The sequence below is a fragment of the Balaenoptera borealis genome (assembly GCF_965194805.1).
Source record: "Balaenoptera borealis genome assembly, chromosome: 2".
NCBI classification, from domain to species: domain Eukaryota; kingdom Metazoa; phylum Chordata; class Mammalia; order Artiodactyla; family Balaenopteridae; genus Balaenoptera; species Balaenoptera borealis.
The window spans coordinates 34,630,747-34,645,043 of record NC_138867.1 but is presented as its reverse complement, the minus strand read 5'-3'; the positions used below and the strand labels follow the sequence as shown (position 1 = coordinate 34,645,043).

General features: G+C 41.7%; 1 protein-coding gene across 7 annotated transcripts in view; it reads left to right on the top strand.

The window, feature by feature from the left end:
* Positions 1-962: 962 nt before the first annotated feature.
* DAB2 (DAB adaptor protein 2) overlaps positions 963-14,297 on the top strand; it is a 53,150-nt gene continuing 39,815 nt past the window's right edge. Inside the window, exon 1 of one of the 7 annotated variants that reach the window (XM_082382283.1) lies at positions 963-1,599. The gene's annotated coding sequence lies outside the window, so the exon portion shown is untranslated. The remainder of the gene's footprint in view (positions 1,600-14,297) is intronic. The other 6 variants (XM_082382281.1, XM_082382285.1, XM_082382284.1 and 3 more) reach the window with 6 other exon arrangements.

Sequence of the window (14,297 nt, the reverse complement as noted above, 5' to 3'; positions counted from 1 at the left end):
CCCAGGTATGAGGGGATGAGACAGGTGGCAGAAAGAGTAAAGGTCAAAAGAGGTAGTATTGTCATCGTTGACAGGTTTTGCTGCTCTGCACGCCTGGCTCCGGGGCTGTCCCAAGCCTGACCTACTTGAGAGCAGGGGCTGTCACTCACACTGAGCTGTCCCAAATTACGTGGTTTTGCAGTCGGAGCTAGGCTGGAACCACAAAATACATATCTGGTGTCCCATGAGCCTGATTTGAACCCCCAGTTTCCAGAGGTAAAGTGCAAATCCACTGTGTGTTACTTACTCAATAAAATCAATAACCCCTTCCCATCCAAGTCACAATTTAGCTTTTTTCACATTTAGTACACACTGTCTCAGACTTAAAAAAAAAAAAAAAAAAATGAAGGAAACATAGACATACTTTTCACAAGAATAATTTCATAATTCTTAGAAATCAACAAAGCTTCTGGGGATGTTTTACAATTGTTCATGATTTTAAAATACAGACAAGATGAATCCCCAGCTTGTTAAGGTCCACTAAGATACGCTATGGAGTGCCTTCTACTGCTGAGTACTGTATGTCAATATTTTCAAACATTCTATTTCTCATATTTCAGATTTTTCTTAGAAGTATAGGAAACACTATAGAAATCACTGCAGATAAAGTCATGTTATGTGTCTGCACAGGGATGCCCATACTGTGGGAGAAGCCAGTATATAATCTCTCTGTTTATATCAAATATATAGCTTAATTAGTTAGGTTATTTAGGCGTGCATATTTTTGTTTATATCATTTTCCCAGAGAGAGGATTGTCTTTATATCTGTATATATACAGGATTATATTTCATACAGAAATACAGTATGTTTTACATATACGCACAGATTACCCACCAATTTAAATCGGTGCACTTAAGTGCACCCACATCTGCCGTGAAAGAGACACGAGTTCCTTTAAAGGGGGCAATCACACGTGCAACTGGAGCGACAGCAGATCTGAGCTAGCCTCCACTGCTTCTTGCCAGGAAAGTCAGGAGTAGAGGCAGCCCTTTGTTCAAAGGGCCCTACCGGGTTAGGACGACTTGGGACGCCACATCCCTGGAAGCGGCAACGCAGAGAAGGAACTTGTGAGATGAAGGTCGCTGGGTCCCACCCCTTTCCTGCGGAGTTTCCCTTTCCTGTCCTTAAGCGCACCCTCCCCTGTCCCTTGTCTCCAGCCCCGCGAGTCTGGGCTCCGGACGGCGCCCTGACTCCTTCCTCCTCCCCTTCGCTGGGCTCCGGGCGATCGCCCCGCGCTGGTGGGGCTCCCAGTCCTCGGGAGCCGGCTCCTCTGCGCGGCCCCAGCTCGAGTTAATAAACAGTTAAGTTTGGAAGACTCAGCAGACACGTTGAGGGGGAGTTACCCAGCCCAGGCAGCAAAAACATCCCGGCGCATTCCTGGGGAGTCCTCAGCTGCCAGCATCTGATTAGAACCATATCTCGCCGGGAGTGGCCCGCGGCTCCGAGGCTCCCGGGCCGGCGGCTATTTAAGCGCGGCCGCCGTGTCGGCTGCTCGGAAGCCAGGCGGCTCAGGCACCCCCGGCAAGTCATGCTCGCATCGCGGAGGCGCTAGCTAGCCTGTGAGTAGCTTTCCGATCCTTCTTCCCTTTGGCTCCATTTTTGGCGACCTCTTTCCCTCCTTTGCTTCCCCCACTCCGCTCCGCCTTGGGATGCAGACCTGGGACTGCTGGGGCATCTTAGAAAGGAGACGGTGTACTTGGGCAAACAGGCGGTTTTGTGGCCTGACATCCGAGGAATGGTCCCACGAAATGCGTTTATCTTTGGGGTCGGAATCCAGATGTCCAGCTAGTGACATTTAACAAGCGCCTCGTGTGTGTGTGTGTGTGTGTGTGTGTGTGTGTGTGTGTGTGTGTGTGTGTGTGTGTGTGTGTGTGCGCTTGTTGAAAAGCTCTGTGGGCAGCCCGGATCGGACGCTGGTGTGGCTGCTGACCGCCTAATTAACTCCTCCGAGGGGGGTTATTTTTGCCGTGTGACAAAGGCTGGGGACCTGGTTTGTGCCCGCGAGAAGCTTTTTCCCGGTGACTGACAACGTATGGCATTAAAACGTGAACTTTGTCTTACACCCGATTCTTAAGAAAGTATCTGCCCAAGAGACTGAACAAACTTGTTTGAAATAACTCCAAGTGTTTAAGTGGTGTTTGTCTGCTTGCTGTAATCTGGAAAGATTAAGTAAAAATTTTGGAAAAGGGGAAAAAAAATTGAATGGGTTAAAACCGTAGAGCCCCGGTCAACATAGCGGGTTTCATAGCCTAGAGCCGACTCTGTTATTTGTTTCTGTCGTCTTTTCCTCTTGACTTAATTCTTAGCCTGGAATTCAGGTCCGCCGTCAATTTTAGCAGGGAGCCCTTTGAGTCCAAAGAGAAATCGAACTGGATTAAAAACACTTAAAGAATCTGGATGTTATCTCCACCCCATCCATTCCCCTCCTCCCCCCACCTTATCCTCTTTCTTTTTAGTTTGTGTTTGGAAGGAAGAGAGGCACTCTGTAAAACGAGAAGAGCAGAAATAAGCTTCCAGACACATGGAAAGACTTAAACATTATGGAGGGGCGACTTCATGAATAGTAAATGTTGTTATTGCACTATAAAGTGACTTAATGAAAAAATTTCTGGCCCTAATCAGGCAAAGCAGGGGAGGGGTGGGGAGAGGGAGGTAAGACAGAGCTAACTCAAACAGAAGGAATGGCTGAGGAAAGAAGGCAGCTGCAGAAATGCCCTCAAGAGGTCCGATAAGGCTCTTGGAATGGCTTTGATGGGGTATGTAATTGATCTTCCTGCAGGCTTGAGGTTTGCTCCCCACACAGGAGCATCTACTGGCTGTTGGGGCAGGAGGGACGAGCTGGGAATGGGGGAGACTGACAGCTACCAAATGGCTTGCCTCCACGCTCTGTGACACCTCCACCTGGCTTCTGAAACCAGCAGCCAGACCTTGATCAGGCTTCTCTTCTCTAGGCCTGGTGCCCGCCCCCTCCGCCCCCAGGTTCTGTCTCTCCCTCTTTGAGGGGAGATAGATAGGCCTCTATGATACTGCAAGAAAGTTTATTGCCATGAGAATTCAGAAGTATTTGAGATTGAGCTCTCCTTCATCTTTGGGGAAGGATCCTTTGGGTTGAAGTGCTACGTATGTGCTAATAAATAATGGTACACCTGATGCAATGTGCAATCTTGTTGAGAAAGCACAAAGGAGGCCTAGTGGTTTTTTCCAATGTGTATTTCTGGAACAGATTACTTCTAAATCCCTAATCAGTATCCTCCTAAGGCAGACTGGATTCTTTTTCTTGTTGGTGATGAATAACTTCACTTCCCCTTCCCTTCCCACTCCCAACTCTCTCCCTTCCTATCCAAATGGATGCCCTAGCAACCAGTTCTTCTTAAGCTATACCCTCCTCCATTTTAAAGTAGATGGTAGGAGAATGTCTTCCAACTTTGAGCTGTGACACATAGGTAGTCGCCATTCTGGTGATCTTGGACACAGCTGATCTTCTCCTGAGGATGTGAGAGAGGGAAGGGAGCCACAGCACTTGTTCAAAGCCTTGCCTCATTGTTAAGGACAGAATCCAGGGTCTGCATTTCCACTCAAGACTTTTTATAGTTGGAGATTCAACTAAAAGTCCAAATTCCTGTGCATTAGGCTTGTGTCTTGCCTTGCCCAAAAGGTTGAATGGATTTCAGCCACCTTGTTTGGGTTGAAGGGAATTGCTTTCAAGACACTTGTTGGCATGAAGGAAGGTGGTACAGGGACCCCTGGAAGCTGCTGACCAGCTGGTTGGTGTGATATTTATTGGCCTGCTCGGCCATGCCTGCCATTACCTGAAGACTTAGAGAGTGGGAAGACGGAAGCCTTGGTCATGGCTGCTGGTCAGCAGGAGGCTTTGTGGAGACATGGGCTGTTGGTGGTACAGCCAGTATGTGCTGCTTCATTTCTCTCTCTACCCTCATATGTCTGTAAGCCTACACTTGCTACGACGATATTTTTCACCTTGGTAGTTTTGAAGTTTCCATGTGTTTCCCTTCCTCAGTCTCTCTTGACTTGAGGATTTAATTAATGCTTTTCTTAAAGACAAACCTAGGATGCTGAAATACTTGAGAAGGCTGCCAAAGACAGAGCTCCAGGGTGTTAAGTTGCCCTAAGGGGCAGCAGAAGATGCCTCCCCAGGTGGAAAGCCTTGAAACTGGACCAGTTAGGGAGGTTTTGGTATTTGACCAAATGCATAAGGCTCTCTACACTCCAAGCAGAACCAGAATGAGAACTCGACTCGAAATATGAAACACCTGAGGAACAGGATGTGGTATTTGAAAATTTTCTGGCACTGCTGTGTAATTCTAAAGTTGAAGCTGTGCCACTGGATTGCACAGAGGTTGGCCAAAATCACATTTAGCTGAAATAGCTGTAACCTCAGATCTATGTATTTAAGGGTAACCTAACTCATGGTAATGTTTCCTGACTGGATTAATCCTGTGACTCAGAAGGAAAGCAGGCCATCGAGCCTCCTTCTATAAAGAGTACGCTGATTTCTGGTGAGGGGAACAAATGACGCTGCGTGTGGACACAAAGGGCTGGCACACAGGCCGTTTCTGCCTCACACCTTGCTCAGCCAGGGAGTGGTTGCGAGTGTGGGTTCTGGGGCCCCATTGCCTGAGTTCAAATCCCAGGGACAGCACTGCTTCTCATGTGACCTTGAGCAAATTGCATCATTTCTCTGACCTTAAGCTTTCTTATCTGGAGAGAATAATAATACCTATCCCCAGGTTTGTTGGGAAGACTGTTAATCCGGTATGCTTAGAATACTTTGTTCTGATGTTTTGTTTTCATGTTGCCCCCTGAACCACTGAATTATGTATCTTTGTGAAAGCTAAAGGCGGAACGGGGAATGTCTTTGTCAAAGTTGGGCACCGCCTGTCTACCTGAAAAATGTTAATCACTTAAGCACTTAATATTAACAAAGCCAGGGAGTTTGCTGTGCTTAACACTAAACCGACTGGGAGTTGCTCTCTGTTCTCTGCCTGGAGCCTGCAGTTTGCTTTGGTCAAGCTGACCTCCTCTGGTCTCATTTAAGTCTTTGCCTCCACCCCCTACCCCCAGACCCCCTACAGAGAAGGAGCAGTCCTTCCCCCTGAAGTCAGCATTATAGCAGAAGGAAGTGAGAAGGGAGAGGACCACGGGAACTAAACTGAGGGGCTAGGCTAGAAATAAAAAGTCTTCTGAGTACACAGGGCCCCATACTGTCCTTGCCCACGTAGCTGGGCAGGTTGCCATGGTTACTCCCCTTCCCGAATCTTTCCCCTACCTTGGAAGGAAACCTGTCACTCTAGGGTAAGCAGAATCTGAACAAACTGCTTCCTGGTCTAAAAATGGAAGTTACTTTTTTTTTTATTAAGTGAGGTAGAATCTCCTCTCTACCTACCTCATCCTTCTCTTCTAAAGTTATTTTCATCCAAAACTGTAATCCAGATTGTCCAACTCTTGCTAATTCTTACATCATCACGACACAAACATTATGGCTTATGAAATTTCAGGAACATAAAAGCTGTTGCCTCAATATAGAGCAAGCCAGTCAATGTTTTTCTGCTGCTGTAACTTATAACTTAGCCCCTAAGCTAGCTAGAGGCAAGTGACCTTTAACTGCTTTAAACTAGCAAGAGTTCTGAGTGAACAGAGCAGGCTGAGTGAGCGATCAGTGGCAGCGGAGCTACGGTGAGGCAGAATGCACGAGGGCTGTCACTTATATTTTTAGGTAACCATGGAGGAAAAGGAGCCGGTAGGTTAGGAAGTAAGAATACTGGAAAAGCTGGGTTTGAAATGTTCTCCAACCTGAAAGAGATTTGGGTGAGGAATTTACGGTTTAATGTTTTCTCTGGGTAAAAAGCTACCCTATTTCTCCCTAGCAATGTGATGCAAAGTGTTATTCTGAAACAGACTTAGAACTTTATGTAACCGATGAGCCGTGTAAATTCTCATTTAACAGTCAGATTCATTCATTCTTTCAAGATTGGACACGTAGTTAGCTAGACTGTATAGTTCACAGCTAGAAAGAACTCATCTCAGACTAGCTTTCAGAGTGCGGTCTCCAGACCAGCTACATCGGCATCACTTGGGAACTTGTTTGAAATGCAAATTCTTGGTTCCCATGCTACATCCACTAAAGCAAATATGAGCAGTAGGGCCCATCCAGCTGTATTTCAGCAAGCCCTTCACATGATCTAAGAGTAACTTTCATATTTCAGTTGTTCAGTGGAAACCATAACAAAGTAACTGAATTCCTACAGTCATGGAAATAATAAAGCATTTAAACATCGCTCAGTTTAACTGAATCTTAGAAAGATGAAAAAGCACAAACCTTGACATTTTTCCTGCTATCTCACATAATTGCTTTCTTGATTCTAGGAAAACCGATCTACTCCTTAGTTTTATATTGTCACCTCGCTTCCAAATCCTTTTCCCTTTGGGGTTTTTAAAAAACATAATTAATCTCCATTTATTAGAAGACTGTCCCAGTTGCTTCTTTTTAAAAAGATTTCCGTAAACTAGATCATTACTCTTGAACCAGATGGTTCTCTCTAACCTATAAAACTTTTTATTTTGTTTTTTCATGCCTTGCCCGGAGTGCAGATGTAGGCCTTGCCATCATGGTTAATGAATCTGCTGCACTTAGTTTTTATAGCGCTTTATGGTTTATGAAGTACTATTCCATTCTCCCATTTGACTTTCACTTTAAATAACTTAAGGTAGAAAAGATATCTCCATTTCTTAGCTCCAATATGCTCAATAGATATCAGCCTGCCCAAGGTCATACCATTAAGTGGTAGAGCCAGGATTCAAGCGTGAATCTTTATGATTCAAATCTTGATGGTTGTCAGAATATTTAGTAAATACCTGTTACGTGAAGTATGTTGCTAGGCTAGCAACGGAAGAACTCCCAGTGAATAGAAGTCTAGAAGGAAGTCTAGAAGAAATTCTATTTTACACGAAGTAAAGAATGTAGACTCTACTCCTGCAGTGGAATGTGCTACTCAATGTCTCTGACCCTTAGTCACCTCACCCTCCTTGCAAAACAGTCCTAAGAATGACCAATGTTAATCAGAGATGGGTGTTTAGCAGAGATCACACCTTAGACTGAAAGATACAAGGGTATGATCTAGAAGGAGAGAATTGGAACTCTGGCTTTGAAGAGGCAGCATAGGTTAGTGGTTAAGAGCTTGGGCTTTGAACTACAAATGATGGTGTCCACAACCCAGCTTTGCTATTGAAGGCAAGGGATATAACAACTGAGCTTCATTTTCTCCGTCAATAAAACGAGTTGCCTCCAAACTAAAATTAAAGGAGAAGCCATGAAAAAAAAAAAAAAAAAAAACTTCCTCAGAGCTGCTGCTTCAGAAATGTACCTGCTCTAGGACTATAATTCTCAATGAAATAACTAAATTGATATTGGAAAGTGGTCTTGTTCTCATTGTTTGTGGTCTTTAGGCAAGCTAAAATCTAGAGATGAACACATTCAGGCTGAAAATGAGACCATCTTTCTTACCTACCATGAAACTATTAAATGTGAAGGTCAAGCAAGAAAATGTGGCAATGCTTCATAAACAAGTACAGGCACACAGATTTTAATTCTTAAGGTACCACTTAAATCTCCTCTGGGCAGGACAGTTAAGTCCTCCTGAGGTCTAGAATTAATCCATGCCCAAGTAACTGGAAAGTCAAAAATATCTTCACTAATGTATCCATGTTGGGTGCATCTGCCTTCCTTGTTCTAAACATTTCACCCAAAGGATCTCACTTATTTTTCATATTTGAAGTTTCCTACTAAGGGGCCAAGAGCTGTTCTAATCTTCTATAATATGTAATGCAGATGCTAACGTGTTTTTTGTTACCATTTAGGGCAGCAGAAATAAGCCAAATGTGTTTGACTGTTTGTCAGAGGGCTCTCATAGTCCTATGAAGAATGCCAAACCAGTCTGGCTTTGGGGCACAATGTTAATTCAGATGAGAAACATGTAATTTACTTGTAGATCAGAGGATCAGAAGTTGGAATGGTACACATAGTAGGTGCTCAAAGCTCCCTAAAAGGAAAATGCCAGCTGTGCTTTACTACATCAGCATTGGGTGGTGGTAGTGTTATTTTTTGTTTTTGTTTCGGGATTTCTTTTTTTACCCTTTGCTTCTGAAGTCAGATATCTTAAATAAAATCCCAGTTTTGAAGAAGAAAACAAATAGAACAGGCTCTTCCATCCATAGCTGGTTGACGATAAGGAGATTTAATATTGATTTCTGCCTGGACCAAGGTTCAACTATAGCTAAGGCTTTTCAGAAGAATTCGTGTACTTGAATTGAAATGATTGTTTTATTCAATGTCCAACCTGTCTTCTGAAGGATATCTTGATGCATAGATGTTTGCTTGGCTGCCTGATAACTTGTTCTTGGGGTTTCTGATTTGCCCAGGTGATCTAAAGTTTTCATTGTTTGTAATTGAAAGTTGGCTGAAAGCATTTACCTAATACCTGCTAGGGAACACATAAGTGTCAACAATTGCTGCCTACATGAAATTCAGAGAAAATGACAACCGCTCAACTAACATATGGTTTTATTATAATTAAGTGCTACAGAGTGGTACAGAAAGAAAAGGACGCAGGTGTGATGATGGATTTGGCTTTCAAAGGAATGGTGGAAGCCAAATCAGCAAAGGTAGGAAGAAAAATGCATTCTATGCAGAAGCTCATAAGTACATCATGCAGATGTATGCCCAAAGAATACTGATTGGCCAGCTTGGCCAAGAGAAAGTACAGGTGGTAGAGAGGTAAGGGGTGATATCATTTGGAAAGGAGAGATGGACTGCACTGGGCTTTGGATGTCAGGGCAAGGACTTAGATCTTTATCTGCTAAGCGGTAGATCTCTTTATTAAATCCGGAAAACAAAATGCTGACTCAGATCAATTAACCTGGCTGTATTGTCAGGATGAGTTTGAGTAGCGATTGCTTAGCAGTTGAAGAAAGACCTGTTCTTTCATGAAAAATCAGCAAGGTAAAGAAAAGATTTTAATATTAAGGAACAAATTGCAACTGTGTATTACCTCTAATGTTTTAAGTGCACTCCTTCTACCAGACTGCATGGGGGCTAGAAAAGTAGGATAAATGATCCCCTGACCTCAGAATTTCATTGAGTTAAGGGAAGAGTTCCACATGAATCAGAGGACAACAATAGGTCAAGTGTAGAGAAATGGTAGGGTCAGTGAGAGGTAAGTGAAGACCTAAGACAACACATCTTGAGTGAACTTTGAATGACAGGTAGGAATTCAAGTAGGTGAAGGCGGTAAGTATTACAGGCTAGGGAGGTAATAAGAGAAGACACTGTGTACTTGTGTGTGCATGCACATGTGTGTGTGTGTGTGTGTGTGTGTCCAGGGTAAATGGAAGAGATCAGCTTCTCCAGGGAACAGGTGGCTATGTATATATCTACTGTGAGCTCTAAATATACAAGGCTTTGCATTTCAGATTGACTGTGAATAGAGGAATTGAACACTGATGCCTGATTAATACAAAATCAGGAAGACCCTGAGGTCTGATAGGGCACCACTACAAGAATTCAGCCATGAAAGTGGGTCAGAGACAACTAGAGGCTCTTACAACTTAGATTCTCATTGGATCCTTTTGAGAAGATGGAAGGAAGAAGTAATCCCACAAAGAGCTTTTTTACTTCAAGTATTCTAAATATGAAATACCTGTGCTGTGTGTATAAAAAATATAACACTGTACTAAGAGTTGGCTAATCGTGAGGAACAAGGTACATGACACAAGATAGTATAGCTTTTTTGGAAGCAGGAACTCGGAATGGCGATGAAGCAAGACTGGGGAGGAATCCTGGAACTAAGTAAAAAAAATTTTTTTTTGGCGGAGAGGGAGGAGAGGTATGGAAATAAAGGGTAATTATGGAAAATAGAGGGTCGAAAGTTTGCCAGATTCAGTAGATATGTGAACAGTCTAAGATAAAATCTTAGCTTCATTCTAAGCTACAGACAATACTGTTGTGGATCTTTTAGGTATATCCATGAACAAAAGAAAATCTGTAGTTCAGTTTCCAGATAGTGTGTAGAGATAGAAATCTTCAGCTTTGTATACAAGAACTCTTTAATAGAAACAATGGATGCAACTCTGCTCTGTTTTAGGATCCAAATTCTTACATTTCATGCAGCCAACACTTGTTGAGCGCCTTACTATTTGGGGTGATAATAAAGTCCATTTTCTTGATGAAAGCTAACCTTAACCAACTGTTACCTAATATTCTCTTGCTAATGCTCTCGTAAACTAGGTAGTGCTCCTTAAATAACTAAAGCCACTAGTAGGGACCCATGGTTACATTTTCAAAATATTGCTTCATTTAAATCCACAGTTCAGTAGTTTGGCCTGATCTGAAAGTGACCCTGTTGTACTCTTAGAAAAATCTGGTAATTAAGAGTGCCACAGAACATGTTTGGTTCTAGAATATAGAGGTTTGTGTCATCTCTGAATTGCTTGTACTCCTGAAGTGACAAAACTGATGCCAAATGAGCATATGTTTCTTTCCTGTGTTTATGAAAAGAGTGTTGATTCAGAACTCTGGATTTTAAGATAACTTTGCAGGAAACATCATTGACATTCTTTCATAACCTAGCACATCACAAGATTTTTTCCTCCCACTGGCTCTGTCACATAGATGGTCTTCCAGATTGCAATATTATTATAGGAGATTCCCAAATATTTAATGTAAATATCTCCCATCATTAATGTTTTAATGTCATCATTTTAAAACTGTCTATTGAAGAGGGTAATTAAACCCTTAAGACAAAATTTTCATCTTTCCGTGGTTGATATTAATAAGAAAACAATATATAGAATTCCTTGAAGTCGTCTAATTTTGCCTTCTCTTCTAAACATTGTTAATGGCAGTGAAACTTTCTACCCTAATCAGAAACATTTCCTCTGAAATACTTAGTACCAGTAGTAACTATTACTTGCTTATTCTCTCTCCCCTGCCTATACTGTAAGCCCCTTGAGAGTAGAGACCATATCTATTTTTGTCACTGTATATATAGCATAATACAGTGCTTGGAACACAGTAGGTATTTGATAAACACTAACCAGATCGCCAGGTTAATGAGTGACTCAAGCTACTCTCATCTGCAACATTAATTGGAATTTATTATAAAGGGAGCAAAACAGAGAACTTCAGCTTGCCTTATCTGTTGGTATAAGCAAAATAGTTTTGAGTCTTTTTTTTGACTTTAAGGTTATATATAATGAGCAATATCCCTAGGCCCCTCTAGTTTATATCTGCTCAGGTCCTGAGAAAAGCCAACAAGCTGTTACTGAAATTATCCACATGGTGTGGTCTTTTCAAGTCTTTGGTTTAACTTCTACCACTGGAGTATTCATCATGGTGCATACATCTATCTAACCCAATAGATATTATCGTAAGGGTCAATAATAATCATAGTGGCGAATAGTTTTCAACCTGATATTTCATCCAAGGACAACTTCTTATTCTCCTCCTGTTTTCTCCTTTTAAGAGCATCTACCAAATTATTTACTAAAGAACTAATAAAAATTGAGAAAATAGATGAAACCTTTGGCTCAGTACTGAATAATTAAGGTTATCCCTTTAACTTACACAATTTCTGCTCAAATCAAAGAAAGCTGCTTTTTTAAATTTGTATGTTCAGCTGTACTGAACATACAAATTAGGTTCTTTAATTCTTAAATTAGGTTGCCACCTTGTTCCTATCTACACAGATCCCATTGGATCCAAGCAAACCAGTCTGGAAATAGGTAATAGACCATACTCTGATCAACTTTGAAAATGCTAGCATAAGAGTTTTTTCAAACCCTAGTGAGCAATTGATTCAAAACTTACTGTTCATTTCTTTTAATATATCAGGAGCTTTTCTCAACAATTTTGGATAAGTAAACATTTAACGAAGTCTAAGATGACAGTGTGGAAAACTTGCTGTGAGCAGCGTTCTGCGTGCTCGCAGAGATGTTCAAGTTCAATTTGTAGGTTCTCTTAGCTTTTGAGTTTAATTTCATGTGACTGATACTAGAGTAGCTTTATGATTCTGTCTTTAGCCCAAGTAAGACTACAGATTTGCCTACATTTTAAATATTGCTATCTGACAAATCAGTACATCTCTAAGGAATTTAAATTTAAAAATGCAGAAAGGCACATGTCACCCTAATATCACTATTCTAATTGTATAAGAAGCAGAAATCTGTCTCTCACCCTACTGCCACCCTTCTTAACCAGCATTTCCTTGCTACTCTTCCTTCTAGTCTTTCAGTAGTTATATGGAGAAACATATATACAATGGGAAAATGCTATCTATTCTGCTTTAAGCAAGGAGCTATAATGACATGACTACTTTAGTCAATAGCTGCCTTTTACAAGTTCCTTTAGTCGCTCACGTTTCAAATATTATTATACTTACATAAGTTTTTATAAAACTGACATTATGGGAATTCTTTTTCTAGGGTCTTAGAATGAAAGTTATAAGACATAATGGCCTTTTTGATTTTTTTTTTTAAGCCACCTTTAGGACATGTTGTTTATTTGAAGTTTGAGGGTTACCAAGCATCATAGCTTGGCAAAATGGGATAACCTTGAATCTGACAGTTGAGATGGTTAGACCTTAACCTTTCAGTTAAAAGGCTTTGTTTCCAAAAGATTAACCAAGTAATTAAATGAAAGAAACCGGCAGTTTTGAATCACTCAAAATGGCAAGTTCATGCAACTATCATACTACAAAGCTATCTGACTCTTTGATACCACGACTCCATACACAGATTTGTCACCACCCGACCTCTCCACCATTGCTCAAAACCTCAGAGTCTTCTCAGCACCGTCTAGACAAAATAGAGTTCTGTTAACCCACCCTAATCCAGTCTGACCTACTTTTCAACCTTTTCCCATCGTATAACCCAGCACGGGTTTGGTATTCTAGCCAAGATTACATAAATATTCTTTTCCCATTGCTATCAACTCCTCTTTCCCAAAAGTATTTTCTGGCTAACGCCCATTCCACCTATCTGAAGAACTAGATTAATTCTCTCTTTTGCCTGTATTGTTCTAAAACAAAGACATTAAGAGCATAGATATTAGACTCATGTGACTTTCAGGGGGTTGATTAACTTCTGTACTTCAGCTTCCACTCTTGTCAGAAAGGGATGAAGATACTTTCTTTTTTTTTTTTTTTAAACTTCATCCTTCCTGTTTTTAAATTTATTCATTTATTTATTCATTTATGGCTGCGTTGGGTCTTCGTTTCTGTGCAAGGGCTTTCTCTAGTTGCAGCAAGCGGGGGCCACTCTTCATCGCGATGCACGGGCCTCTCACTGTCGCGGCCTCTCTTGTTGCGGAGCACAGGCTCCAGACGCGCAGGCTCAGTAATTGTGGCGCACGGGCCCAGTTGCTCCGCGGCATGTGGGATCTTCCCAGACCAGGGCTCGAACCCGTGTCCCCTGCATTGGCAGGCAGATTCTCAACCACTGCGCCACAAGGGAAGCCCAAAGATACCTTCTTATAGGACTAAATGAGAGAGACATAGCATCACACCTGGACTATAATAAACATTCAATAAATTTAACTTTTAAAACGTTGGTATTCCTTCTGTGTTTCTTAAAAAACTATTTCTTTTTGAATTTTATTTAATTTATTTTTTTATACAGCAGGTTCTTATTAGTTATCCATTTTATACATATTGGTGTATATATGTCAATCCCAATCTCCCAATTCATCACACCACCCCCCCTAAAAAAACTATTAAAGCCATCCCCAACCCTGAACTCCCAACCCGCTTTACTCTACTCTCTTTTTCCAGAGCATCTATCACCTTCTTAAAGACTATAATCCATTTATGGCTTTCCCCTGATAGAGTGTAAACCCTATAAGGGAATAGATCTTTATTTTGCTCACTGACATATCCCAAGCGCTAGAAGAGTGCCTGGCACATAGTAGGGATGTAGATTTATTACATGAATTAACTTGATGGCACTGACCACTGGCATTCAGGGGCTAACTTGGTTTCCAGTCTCTAAATCATAATGGCTTTGAGCAGGGATCAGTCACTAAACCCCATATACTCTCAGCAACGTATGAAAAAAAGCTGCCCGTATTTGAAGGCCTTTTTAATTTTCTATTAGCATGGCTTCAGAGCAGACTCTAGGGTAGCCAATGATTTACCATCTGTGGAGTCACACTGACTGAGCACAGTGTGAGACAGATGACATGCTCTTA